At 45.1% G+C, this 12,714-nt stretch overlaps 1 long non-coding RNA gene across 1 annotated transcript; it reads left to right on the forward strand.

Annotated features, from left to right (window-relative positions):
* Window positions 1–120: 120 nt before the first annotated feature.
* LOC137316768 (uncharacterized) lies at window positions 121–8,242 on the forward strand. Its single transcript, XR_010961590.1, has 5 exons — window positions 121–164; window positions 2,155–2,182; window positions 3,183–3,226; window positions 5,282–5,322; window positions 6,955–8,242. It is a non-coding gene; the product is annotated as an uncharacterized lncRNA (long non-coding RNA).
* The last annotated feature ends 4,472 nt before the right edge of the window (window positions 8,243–12,714 follow it).

A 12,714-nucleotide genomic window follows, 5' to 3' on the forward strand; every position in this document is an offset into this window, starting at 1 on the left:
AAGCAGCAGATTATTTATTCCGTGTAGATAATGTTGGTTAACTTGATTCCACTGTGCCCCTTTATCTCATTTAGATAAATCCGTTGCGCTGGAGGTTGGTGTTGGCTCTACTGTGGTTCTGATTCTTATCCTTGCTCTGTTGGGTGTGTGTTTCTGGAAGAAAGGTGGGTTAAACAGTATGTAATATCCGTTCATTGCCAACACACGGACCAAGCTAACTGTCGTCTCCATTCTTCCCCACCACTAACCATCCACCATCTGACCCCTAACCTCGGATAGTAAATATAAGGAGATCATGAACTGAAAGGTGAAATCGCTGGTGGCGAAGCTGAAAGATACCTGGTCTGAAATCTGTCTCTGGAGCTGGCGCAAAACGGGCGGTATCGCGATTGCCGCCTGTTATTCACCCCACCCGATATTCAGTCCCATTAATGTGAATTGAACTGAACGTCAGATGGAGCGTATAAAGGGCGCCCAATGCCTTACCGCCCGTTTTCCGGTACTGCCCAAAGACCAATTTCGACCCCATAGTGTCACATTATGAAGAATGACTAGAACAACTCGGGCTTCTCAGTCTGGAAGGAGACACCTGAGAGGTGATTCTATGGAGTTTCTTAAGATAGTAAATGATATGGAAGGGATAAATCTGAAACATGACATGAAATGAAGTTATAGGTTTGGGCAAAGGGAGACAGGTACAAACTGGTGAAAGATAATCTAAATTGGATATAAGGAAGTTCTTCATCACGCAGTGATCATGCTAGGAATGGAATCCCAGATACAGTTCTGGAGGCGATTACCCTCGCATCATTGACAGGATATTGAGATACGGCAACGGGGGTGGGGGCTGTAGGGTCTTTCTAGGAGGGGGCGGTGAATTAAGATGCAATGAATGCCCTTCCTCATCTGTACATGCCTTGTGATCCAAAGTCGAAAACAACCCTCTTCTGCCTGGGCCTCTTCTGACCACTCTACTTCCTAACCCTTCCCACTCACCCTTGTGTGAACCTCTCCAACCTGATTCTATATATTTTTATATCTCCTCATCCATCACCATTAAATTCATCTCTTCCATAAAACCCACGAACTGCTCAAATGACACTTTCCCTTCTGAGCTTCTCGCCACCCAAATTCCTCACCTCAGTTGCCTGAGTACCAATCCACTGATCTTGTCCCTCCCTTTTGCCTCAGTAGTCATATCCTGCAGAACTGCTGTCATCACACAATTCCCAGGAAATCCATCTCTCAAACCTCCCTGCTCTCCAGCTCCCCATATCCAAAGGCCGCTTTCTCTATGAAGTGTTTGAAGGTGAGGTTCTGTTACAAGTATGCTCCGATTTCTCCCACCACTTCCTGTTCAAGGCCTTCCCATCAAGCTTCCATCCATCCATCCATAATACCAGTCACTTCCTGTGTGATTGCTTACGTGGCTTGTTATCATTCCTCTTCTTCCTCGACTTCTCCACTCCTTTAAAACATCGGTCATTCCTCAAGTGTCTGTCCTCCATACACCGCCTCCCTGGAACTGCCCCGTTTATTTCCACTCCTACCTCTCACATCATAGTCCTAACATTTCATCCATTGACATCGCCTCCCTTGGCTGCACAATCACCTCTGCCGTGCCCAGGATTATCTCCTTTGACCCACTCATCTTCATCATCCATACCCTACACCTTAAGTACATCGTTGAGCAGTATGGGGTCCACTCTCCTCGGTACCCTTACTCTCTCTCTATCTCTCAGCGTCCTCCATGGCCACCACAGCGGTGACCACTCGCTCCAACTGAATAAAACATTGAGACATTTGCAGCCAACACGTTGTCCAGATTAACATATGTAAACATCGAAGCCATCTTCTTCAGCTCCTCAAATCCTTGATGTACTTCTGGCCTGTCAATGGAGAGTGAAATTAGGCGGCTTCTGGAATGGGAACCCTGTCCGTACCCGCCCGGTTCCCACTCGGCGGGTTAGGTTAAAATTATAACATACCGGGTTTGTCCATAATCGAGTTGGATGTGGTAACGGGAGGGAGATGGTTCTGGAGAATAAGTTTCAGTGGCCCAAAGACCTTTACTGCTCCTTGACCTTTCTCATGTTCCCATTTTGTAAGCCAGTAATTGGATCCGTATTTCTAATACTTATGTTTTCTTCTCAGGGAAGTGTAAACGCAACAGAGAAATGAGGTGAGACATTAAGTGTTGAATTTTAAATTTCAACCGTACGCAACCGAAATAAAACCCACCAGCAAGCATTCGGAACAATTTGTCTGTATTCTGCATTTTAAATTTTAGAATCGAGCTCTCCCACTCGCAGTCACACTTACACTCACACTCAAACACACAATCACACACACATACACACACAAACACAAGCACAAACACACAATCACACACACGTACACACACACACAATCACACATATCAAACACAATCACACGCACACACATGCGCACACACTCACCCAAACATGTGCAGGTTTCATTTACTTGAATAATTTTCATTTTATCTCCCTTTCATTTCTTTAAATGTCTTTTCAGCCACGTTGTTATTATGCTATGGCCTTTCTCATCTGGGGATCCCTCATTACCCACCGCTCAATGAGATCAGAAATTCCTCTGTTTGCTCTGTGTAATGACATCGTGAATACATTTGTGACGATGTCGTTAAACAGAGCAAACAGAGTAATTGTGAAGCAGTGTGGGAGAACCTTCACCACACGGACTGCAGCGGTTCAAGAAGGCGGGTCACCATCATCTTTTCAAGGGCAATTAGGGATGGGCAATAAATGCTGGCCTCGCCAGCGACGCCCACATCCAGTGAACGAATTAAAAAAATGTCGTTCCTTAGTTATTTCTCGCCAAGTGGATTCTGCGCTTGTAAAAAGGACTGTCCAACGGGAGGAAATATTCTCAAACGATTTAATGATGTCGCTACATATAGTGAAAGCAGGACACGGTTCCTCAATAATCGCCCGACACGTCAAACAAATTGTTAGTTTTCGGGCAAGAAAAAAAATTCTCAGGAATATACTTGGTTTTGCAACAGCTGGATAAAACCATTCTCCTGACCATGCACCGAGGGTCATTAATACATATAAGGCGGGATCCATTCACTACCTGTCCAAACATATGAGCTGTGCCATGCAAAATAAAATGATTGAATTGACGATTTCTATTCTTTTAAGGACCACGGCGCCTCCTAGCGACCAAACCAACGAAGCCCTGACATGTAAGTTCTTTTTTGCATTCGTGCATCCGGAATTACCTTTGGCGTTTAATGTTTTCTTTTACATTTAACGAACAAGACTAAACAAAAACCTATTAACAGTAATAGTTTGTAGACTTTGTATTGTATTTAGCAAACCTGCTGTGAATCACAGAGTGTCAATCATTTCTGAAATATTTTGTGAACCTGACCAAGAAGCAATATAAACATTGATTTTATATTTTCACCATTCAATCCACTGTGGAGTGAAAATCCAGTGTAGCCCATAGTTGAAGGGGAATAGCCGGAAAAAGATCAAAGGAGCCGGGCGCACAGACGTAATTCAGTTCCCCTTTTAAAATTCGATGTTACGTGCCTGTTTGTATATAATAGGAAGTTTGCGCATGCATTGTTTAAATTGTTATAGATTTACAGTAAAGTACTCAAATATTAGTCAAGTTCTGAAGCAATGAGAGTTAAGAGGTTTTTGCAAACAGATTGAGCAGGTGGGAGATGCAAAATCGAGGTCCTACAGCTCCACTGCTGGCCGGCGGGTTCAATTACACGATGGCAAATTTACATCGGCAGATTTTTATTGAAAAAATGAATACAGTACCGGAATTTATAGTGGAAAAAGTGACGCAAAAGTGTGACAAAAGTAACAACCGGAAGTACGTTTTGGTAAATAGGAAGTGGATGTAGGCATAGGACTTTTAACATATTGCTAATTTAACTCGCAGGGCAATGTGCACTCAGACTCAAGGCTAAGTATAGTCTGCAGGTGAAATGTAGCTGGAGGGTTGGGGATTACCGGACGAGGTGGTGTAGATGTAATTCAATCATCATTTTTAAGACATTCTGATCTTTTAAAAAACACTTCACTTTTTATTACAATTTATTATTAGGTGTCAGTCCTGGCTCAGTGGGGAGCAATCTCATCTGAGTCCAAGGTTGTGGGTTCAAATCCCACTCGGTGAGAATTAAGCACAAATCCAAGGCAGTGCAGCACTGATGAAATTCAGCACTGTCAGGGGTGTCGTCTTTCGAATGAAACGTTAAATCAAGGTCATGTTTTCCCTCTGAGGTAGATGTAAAGTATTGTACAGTACTATTCTAAGAAAAGTAGGGGAGTTCTCCCCGGCGTCCTGGCGAATAGTTTTCCCTCAACCAACATCACTAAAGCAGCTGATTTGTCCATTATCGTATTGCTGTTTGTGGAATTTTGCTATGCTCAAATTGGCCGCTGTGTTTCCTATGTTACAACAGTGACTACACTTTAAAATAGTACTTCATTGGCTGTAAAGTTCTTTCGGACGTCCTGAGGCAGTGAAAGGGACTATATAAATGGAAATCCTTCCTTCTTAATAGTTAGATGTAAAAACCTTTCCCATTTTGTGAAGCAACGAAGTAGGGTTGGTTGGAGCATAGATCTTCCTCTGCATTACAGGCTGATGTGCTATAGCGCCGCCAGTGGTGAGACGGTGTAAGTACCGTGTGACAAGTTTACATAGACAGTTTCCAGTATAAATGTGGCGGCAGGGTTTTGTAATGGTAAAAGATTGACACGAAGTTCTGAGAAAAACAATGACAACAAAAAAGTAGGACTTTGTTGCCACATTGCGAGATGAAAGTATGATCATAATTCATTCAATATATGCAACTATTTCAGAACAAATTCCTTCCTTATCCAAATACACAAAGCTATAAAACTATGTTTATGTATTAATGGTCGAAAGTGGAAATTGATACAATTTGGCAATCATTGCGACCATAGGACAACTCAAGACACAGCGTAAATTAGCTTCCTATTCCAAGAGAAACCTTGGAAATCGCATCCATTTCCTGGATGAAGAGAGGAAATGGGATTGGAACCCAGCAGAGGAAGTCCATTCGCTTACCAGTGGACAGCCGGAGGCCCATTGGTACTCTCCACTCTTGGCAGCGGAGATGGTCCATTCATACGATGATTTCGTAAAAAATCATTTGGAGGAGCGACTAACCATAGAAAACACATTTATTAAAAAAAATTCTAAGTATTTGCACATCAATGCATTCTTTTATTTGTTCTATTTTATTTAGACGCTGTCCTTAACCTACAAACACTGCCGAGGAAAGACGGTGTAAGTTACAAATGGCCTGAGGATTTATTTATTTTGTTTGATGTTGTTATTTATCTCTGTCATTCATGCTCCTGCAAAATGAGTCCAAGTATTTGACTGCATTCTCTCAAGATGTCTTTGTTCTTTATTGAACATCACAATCGTCGTCTCCAACATTAATATTCATAAGACCAAATACATTTGCATCGTATTTCCATATGTCCTAAAAGGACGACAGAAATGTTTGCAAGAGGGAGAAGTAAACGGATCTGTGTTTGTTTAAAAGGGTTTTCATCAGAATACGAACCTTTGAGGGGTGAGATGAAGCGTTGCTCCCCCTATATGAAGTGTTTCGTTGCCAATATGGCATCTGTATACGTGTAAACTTACTTCTGCACACCTGAATCCAGACTGTATACAGCAGTGAAGGGTTCGCTGTTGGTTTATGTGTGGAATATGCAGAAGATTGTTACGTAAACGAGACAATTTTCTATTCCCCCCACTGAACCAGCATGCAGATTCCGTGTTTTACACCCACCATCTTTGAATCATGCCTGGAATGATAAGTTATCCCTTCTCTTTTCCGACGCTGTCAAAAAAGCCGCTGGAACTTTCGACTTGGAGCGGGCGTAGAACAGGCGATTCGGGATCGGCCGCCCATTGTTAGCTGCTCCCTTTCCATCGAAGCCGATCCCGCCAAATTCGAAAGGTCCTCCTTTTGTTTCCAGATTTCCTGTTTTGCTGATGGTGCTCACAAGAGCGCCTTATTTTTACACAAACAGCATTACGTTGAACTGATAAATTCATTTGAAAATAGAAAAGTAGCGAAGCAGGTTAATAAGGCCATAAAAAGGCAAACCAAGCAATGGGGTTCATTACAAGACAGATAGAATTAAAAAGCAGAGAAATTTTGTTAAATCTGTATAGAATCTTGATTAGACCAAACTTAAAGAACTGTGCACAATTCTGGTCTACATATTATAAAAAGAGTATCGAGGTATTGGAGAAGGTGCAAGAAAGATTCACAAGGCTGATTCCCAGAACTGAGTGGGTCTACTCATCAGGAAAGGCTGAACGGGCTGGGGTTAGTTTCTCTAGTAAAGTGAAGGCTAAGGGATGATCTGATCGAGGTCTTTAAGATGATGATAAGGTAGCTATAGAGATAATGTCTCCAATTGTGAGGAGTCCAAAACTAGAGGTCATAAATAGAAGATATTCACCAATGAATCCAACAGGAAATTCAGGAGAACGTCTTTACACAGAGTGGTGAGAATGTGGAACTCGCTACCACAAGGAGTTGTTCAGCCGAATAGCACAGATGCATTTAAAGGGAAGCTAGATGTGCACACGAGGGAGAAAGCAATAGAAGGATATCCTGATAGAGTTAGATGAAGTAGAGAGTGAGGAGGCTCGTGTGGAGCATCGATCAGCAGGGCCGAATGACCTGTTTCTGTGCTGTCGACTCTATGTAACCGTTAGTAGGTCCTTTCGAGAGGCACAATATTTCCCCTTAACGACCGTCCAGTCCAACAACGCCCCAGTGTCATTTTGCCGCCTTCTGCGGACGTTCATCTGCTGATATAATTTCGTTGAACTGTTACCATATTTTAAGTTATCAATTGCATATCTGACCAATTGCACCGTTCATTTCAGGGTCAGCGAAACATCATCCAATCCTTCGGTGAGGAATCCAGCACCTACGCTGTGGTGAAACGGTAGAAAATGAGCAGGTCTCCCGGGCACAATGTGCACCCCCCTCAACAAGAGGACCAGTGCGGGCTCACATGATGGTCATTAGCATTTGACCCATTTCAATATCATCCAGAGAGACTTGGTATTTGCATATAGCAAAATAGAGAAATGTAATCTACAGGAGACGTCCTACCTCTTGCCCAGTACATAGTTTACTTTAAGTCTCATATAAACGGCACTTTTGGAATATAGCAAACAGAATTACGCCATTCAGCCCCTCGAGCCTGCTTCCCTATTCTTTTAGCTCATGGTTGTCTGTACCGCAACTCCATTTACCCGCCTTTGTTCCATATCCCTTGATACACTTATCTAACAAAAGCTTACTGGGGGAAAAAGTTCCTGACGTCCACTAACCTTTGTGTGAAAAAGGGCGTCCAGATTTTGCTCCTGAATGGCCTGGCTCTCATTTTAAGTTTATGTCCCCTTGTCTTGAATCCCCCCACCTGAGGAAATACTTTCTCCCTATCTACACTATCAAACCTTTAAACATTTTTAAACACAGATAATTGCGACTGAATCGCTGTTTCCGCGCAGCCCGGGCGCAAATCACAAACTTGGCCCCAAGTCCATGAATTTTACTGGTCGATTAATCACGCTATAGGGGGATTCCCGATTGCGCGAAGGTTTTCGGCTCCCGCCATCCGCTAGGAGGGTAAAAACAACATTTTTCGTAAAATAAATCTTCTTTGTAACCCAGAAGTTTAAAGAAGGGATCTCGCCATGAGAAACTTAAATTAGGTTAAAAACATGCATGAGCATCTTTGCTCCCTCCTTTACTGCTATTTTATTTCCGAAAGAAAGTGAAATCTGCGCAGAATAAATTGGTGTAAAAGTGAGCAGATTGATGCTTTTACCGACTGGGCTTTAACTATCACCTGAGTGGAGCAACGAGAGGAAAATCTGGCGCGACTGTTCTTCTTTCCATTGCAATTAAATGTGCTCTATTCCGTTCAAGCTGTGAGAATCCCCGCCCCCGCGCCAGATTTTCCTCTCTGTGCTCCGCCCGGGCGAAGCTTAACGCCCAGAGAATAAAGATGAAAATTAATTGCGGTATCACAGTGGGATCTTGATTATCTTTGTAGCAGGGGGTACATTGTTGCTGTTACCGGCATTTAAGACGTTTTTAAAAGCTTTATAAAGTCATGTGTGTTTGTTTGTACAGTAATAGTAAGCTTTCAGTTTCTAAATAAATGCAATGGTTTCACTGAAGTCTATTGACACAGCACTTGTGTTTGTGTAGTTCGTGCAGGCCTTTTTGAATTGGATGGTTCAATAAACTCAAAAGCTCCGCATCCCAAGAGAAAGGAAAGAACTTAAATTATATTTAACTGTTGGCTCTCTTATATCGTCTACTCCTTGTCCTTCGTTTACAAACAGGACATGACTCTCCTAATCTCTGCCAAGCGTTTGTGACCCCAGTTCCCCCATGTGCGCACTCACGTGAGCACAATGGCTGTCACTCCGACCCAAGCCCATTATTACCAACTCTTTTTGTTCTGTAACCCTTCTCTCCATCTTCTCCCCTTCCTGTCATCCAGTCATGCCACTTTTCATTTCCCCCATCTCATGTACTTCCTCCCACCCCACAGTCCCTACGCCAACCCATCACTGCCCCTCTCCCTTCCTACTGCCGCCATCCCAGGCTTCTATTCCCTCTTGGATAAGCTCACAGTTGCCGTCTTTGCCTCACTGGGCAGTCTCCAAATGGTCCACCGAAGCGCTCATCACTACCTCCTCAGGAGCAGCGACCTCAACTGCCTCATCCTCATCTCTTGCTAATCTTCCCTCCCAGTGCACCCACTGGGGTTATAATCTTGCTAAACACCTTACCCGCTCGATCACCTCAGACATGCCCCCACTGCTCATTTAGACTCTGCCAGTGGATCAGCAATCACCGCCCTCTCCGACTTTCCCCTCCGAAATGACCGTTCACTCACCAACCAGGACCTCCGCATCCAGGACCTGATTGTGGGCGATTGCATTGGCATCATGGCTTTGACTGAAACTTGGCTCCAAGCTGGCGACATCTTGCCCCTTACTGAAGCCTCCCCACCTAACCATGCTTTCCACCACCTGCCCGGTACAATCCGCCGGGGTGTCGGTGTATCGCTCATTAACAAATCCCACCTTGGTCTCCCCCCTACTCCTCTAGTCGAATCATAGAATCATAGAAAGGTTACAGCACGGAAGGAGGCCATTCAGCCTATCGAGTCCGCGCCGGCATCATTCAGAGCAATCCAGCTAGTCCCACTCCGCCGCCCTTTCCCTGTACTTTCCCAAGTACATTGCCCTCTTTCAAGCATCTCACCCTATTCCACCTTTTCCACCTATCCTTTAAAATCCTTGTTTTCTCACGTGCCGAAGACCGATCCCGATTTTCTCCCCGAGTTTTTCTCGCTTCTTTCCTCTCTCAGGATCAGCTTTGCGCGACTCCTCGTCCTCGGTGATTCCAATTATCACCTCAAATCACTTTGCCCCTCTCTCCTCTGATTTCACTGATTTTGCTGTCCTTATACACGCCATAAACCTCTCCCTCCATATTAACTCTCCGACCCATATTGTCGAACGTTCTATCTACATCTTTACTCCCATGGTCCAAATCACAGATTAGTTAATCACCGACCTTTCCCTTTTATTCCGCACCACCTACACCCTCATACCCCCTACCAACCCCATTGTTTTCCATATCCGCCGACAAGGGGAGAAACTCTCTGCAATTCACTTGCAACTGCTTGGTCAAGCTCCTGTCTTCCTTCCTTTCCATTCACTAAAATGCTTCTGTTGCTGTCAATCTCCCAACCATCCTCCCACCGACAACTTTGATTCCCTTCACCCCAGTGAAACCTATACTCTCACCAACCCTGTTATGGCCCCATCTTCACTCCCTCAAGACCAAAGTGCACAGCCCTTGATCGTATCTGGTGCACAATTGGCTGGACCAAATCAAGCACTGTTCGGCACTGTGAGGCAGAACTCTCCTCTGCAAAAACTAAGATGACTCTGGAGAGCCAATTTATATTCAGTGGCTCCTTTTGTCCACTACCAATCGTCTCCTTTAACCTTTATGCCCTACACCCTCCCCCAACCTTCAACTCACCTCCAAAAACGAGTGAGGAACTCATGGAATTCTTTGTCACTAAGATTGAGACCATCCGTTCAGATGCGTCTGCCGTATTCCCCGTTCCCCTTTTCCACTAAACCAAACCTGCTCCCAGACTCCTCCTGCTCTAGCCCTGATGCCTCGCCCATCTCTATTGTCTTCTCCTACGCTCTCTACGAGCTTATCTTGTATATGGTTCCCACCACCTGCTCCCATTAAACTTCTGACCACCCAAATTCCCTAGCTCCCCCCATTCTAGCTGACATTGTAAAGGGTTCCCTCTCCTCAGGTACTGTTCTATTCCCTTTCAAAACAGCAGCATTAACCCCTCCTCACAAAAATCCAGTCTCGACCATTTCCAACACCTCATTTCCAATTCCGCTACCCTCTCAAAAGTCCGAGTATATGCTGTCACCAAACATATCCCCGCCCATCTCTCCAGCAATTCCATATTTGAATCCGTCCTATTAGATTTCTGCACATGCCACAGTCCTGAAGTTGGGATGGGTTGAAACCATCGTTCCTGTTTCAGGTCGCCGTTCTTCGAACTCTCCCGTTATCAGTCACGTGGCTGTCGGTTGGACGGGACGAGAAATGCTCAGGCACATTGTAGCAGTGGCCGGCAAGAAATATTGCGAATCCTTGAGCTTCAGAGGAAGGTCACGTGTTGCATAGATAATTGAGTCTCATTTCACTAAAACACCTTGAGGAGCTGCGGGTGGGAGCCGTTGAATTATAACCAGTGAAGACCGTTAGCTTTTTCTCGAGGTAAAGAAAGTCTTGCCTGTCCTGGTGTGCAACAATCCCCCATTATCACTACTGTATAGTTCTTGCATCTTTCTGTAATTTACCTGCAAATGTTCTCCTATATCTCCTTCCCACTATTTGGTGGCCTAAAGTATACACCGAATAGCGTAAATAGCTCCTCTGCTATTCCTTAATTCTAACCAAATAGATTTTGTCTTTCACCCCTCAAATACATCATACCTTTCCAGTCCTCTAATAGTTTCGTTGATCAATACTGCCCCCCACCCCCACTTCATTCTTTCCTCCTCTAGCTTTCCTGAATACCTTCTTGCCAGGAATATTATCCTCCCCTTCTTTGAAGCACGTCTCTGTTATTGCCACTAGATCATAGTCCCATGTGGCGACTTGAGCCTGCATCTCACCAACTTTATTTACAACGCTCCCTGTGTTTTTTTTATTTATTCGTTCATGGGATGTGGGCGACGCTGGCGAGGCCGGCATTTATTGCCCATCCCTAATTGCCCTTGAGAAGGTGGTGGTGAACCGCCATCTTGAAACACTGCAGTCCGTCTGGTGGAGGTTCCCCCACATTGCTGTTAGGAAGGGAGTTCCAGGATTTTGACCCAGCGACGATGAAGGAACGGCGATATATTTCCAAGTCGGGGTGGTGTGTGACTTGGAGGGAAACGTGCAGGTGGTGTTGTTCCCATGTACCTGCTGCTCTTGTCTTTCTAGTTGCTAGAGGTCGTGGGTTTGGGTGGTGCTGTCGAAGAAGCCTTGACGAGTTGCTGCAGTGCATCCTGTGGATGGTACACACTGCAGCCACTGTGCGCCGGTGGTGAAGGGAGTGAATGTTTAGGGTGGTGGATGGGGTGCCAATCAAGCGGGCTGCTTTGTCCTGGATGGTGTCGAGCTTCGTGAGTGTTGTTGGAGCTGCACTCATCCAGGCAAGTGAAGAGTATTCCATCACACTCCTGACTTGTGCCTTGTAGATGGTGGAAAGGCGATGGGGAGTCAGGAGGTGAGTCACCCGCTGCAGAATACCCAGCCTCTGACCTGCTCTTGTGGCCACAGTATTTATGTGGCTGGTCCATTTAAGTTTCTGGTCAATGGTGACCCCCAGGATGTTGATGGTTGGGTATTCGGCGATGGTAATGCCGTTGAATGTCAAGGGGAGGTGGTTAGACTCTCTCTTGTTGGAGATGTTCATTGCCTGGCACTTGTCTGGCGTGAATGTTACGTGCCACTTATGAGTCCAAGCATGGATGTTGTCCAGGTCTTGCTGCATACGGGCTCGGACTGCTTCATTATCTGAGGGGTTGCCAATGGAACTGAACACTGTGCAATCATCAGCGAACATCCCCATTTCTGACCTAATGATGGAAGGAAGGTCATTGATGAAGCAGCTGAAGATGGTTGGGCCTAGCACACTGCCCTGTGGAACTCTTGCAGGAATGCCCTGGGGCTGAGACGACTCGCCTCCAACAACCACTACCATCTTCCTTTGTGCTAGGTATGACTCCAGCCACTGGAGAGTTTTCCCCCTGATTCCCATTGACTTCAATTTTACTCGTGCTCCTTGGTGCCACACTCGGTCAAATGCTCCCTTGATGTCAAGGGCAGTCACTCTCACCTCACCTCAGGAATTCAGCTCTTTTGTCCATGTTTGGGCCAAGGTTGTAATGAGGTCTGGAGCCGAGTGGTCCTGGCAGAACCAAAACTGAGCATCGGTGAGCAGGTTATTGGTGAGTAAGTGCCGCTTGATAGCACTGTCGACGACACCTTCCATCACTTTGCTGATGATTGAGAGTGGA

Source organism: Heptranchias perlo, unplaced genomic scaffold (assembly GCF_035084215.1).
Source record: "Heptranchias perlo isolate sHepPer1 unplaced genomic scaffold, sHepPer1.hap1 HAP1_SCAFFOLD_60, whole genome shotgun sequence".
Taxonomy (NCBI): domain Eukaryota; kingdom Metazoa; phylum Chordata; class Chondrichthyes; order Hexanchiformes; family Hexanchidae; genus Heptranchias; species Heptranchias perlo.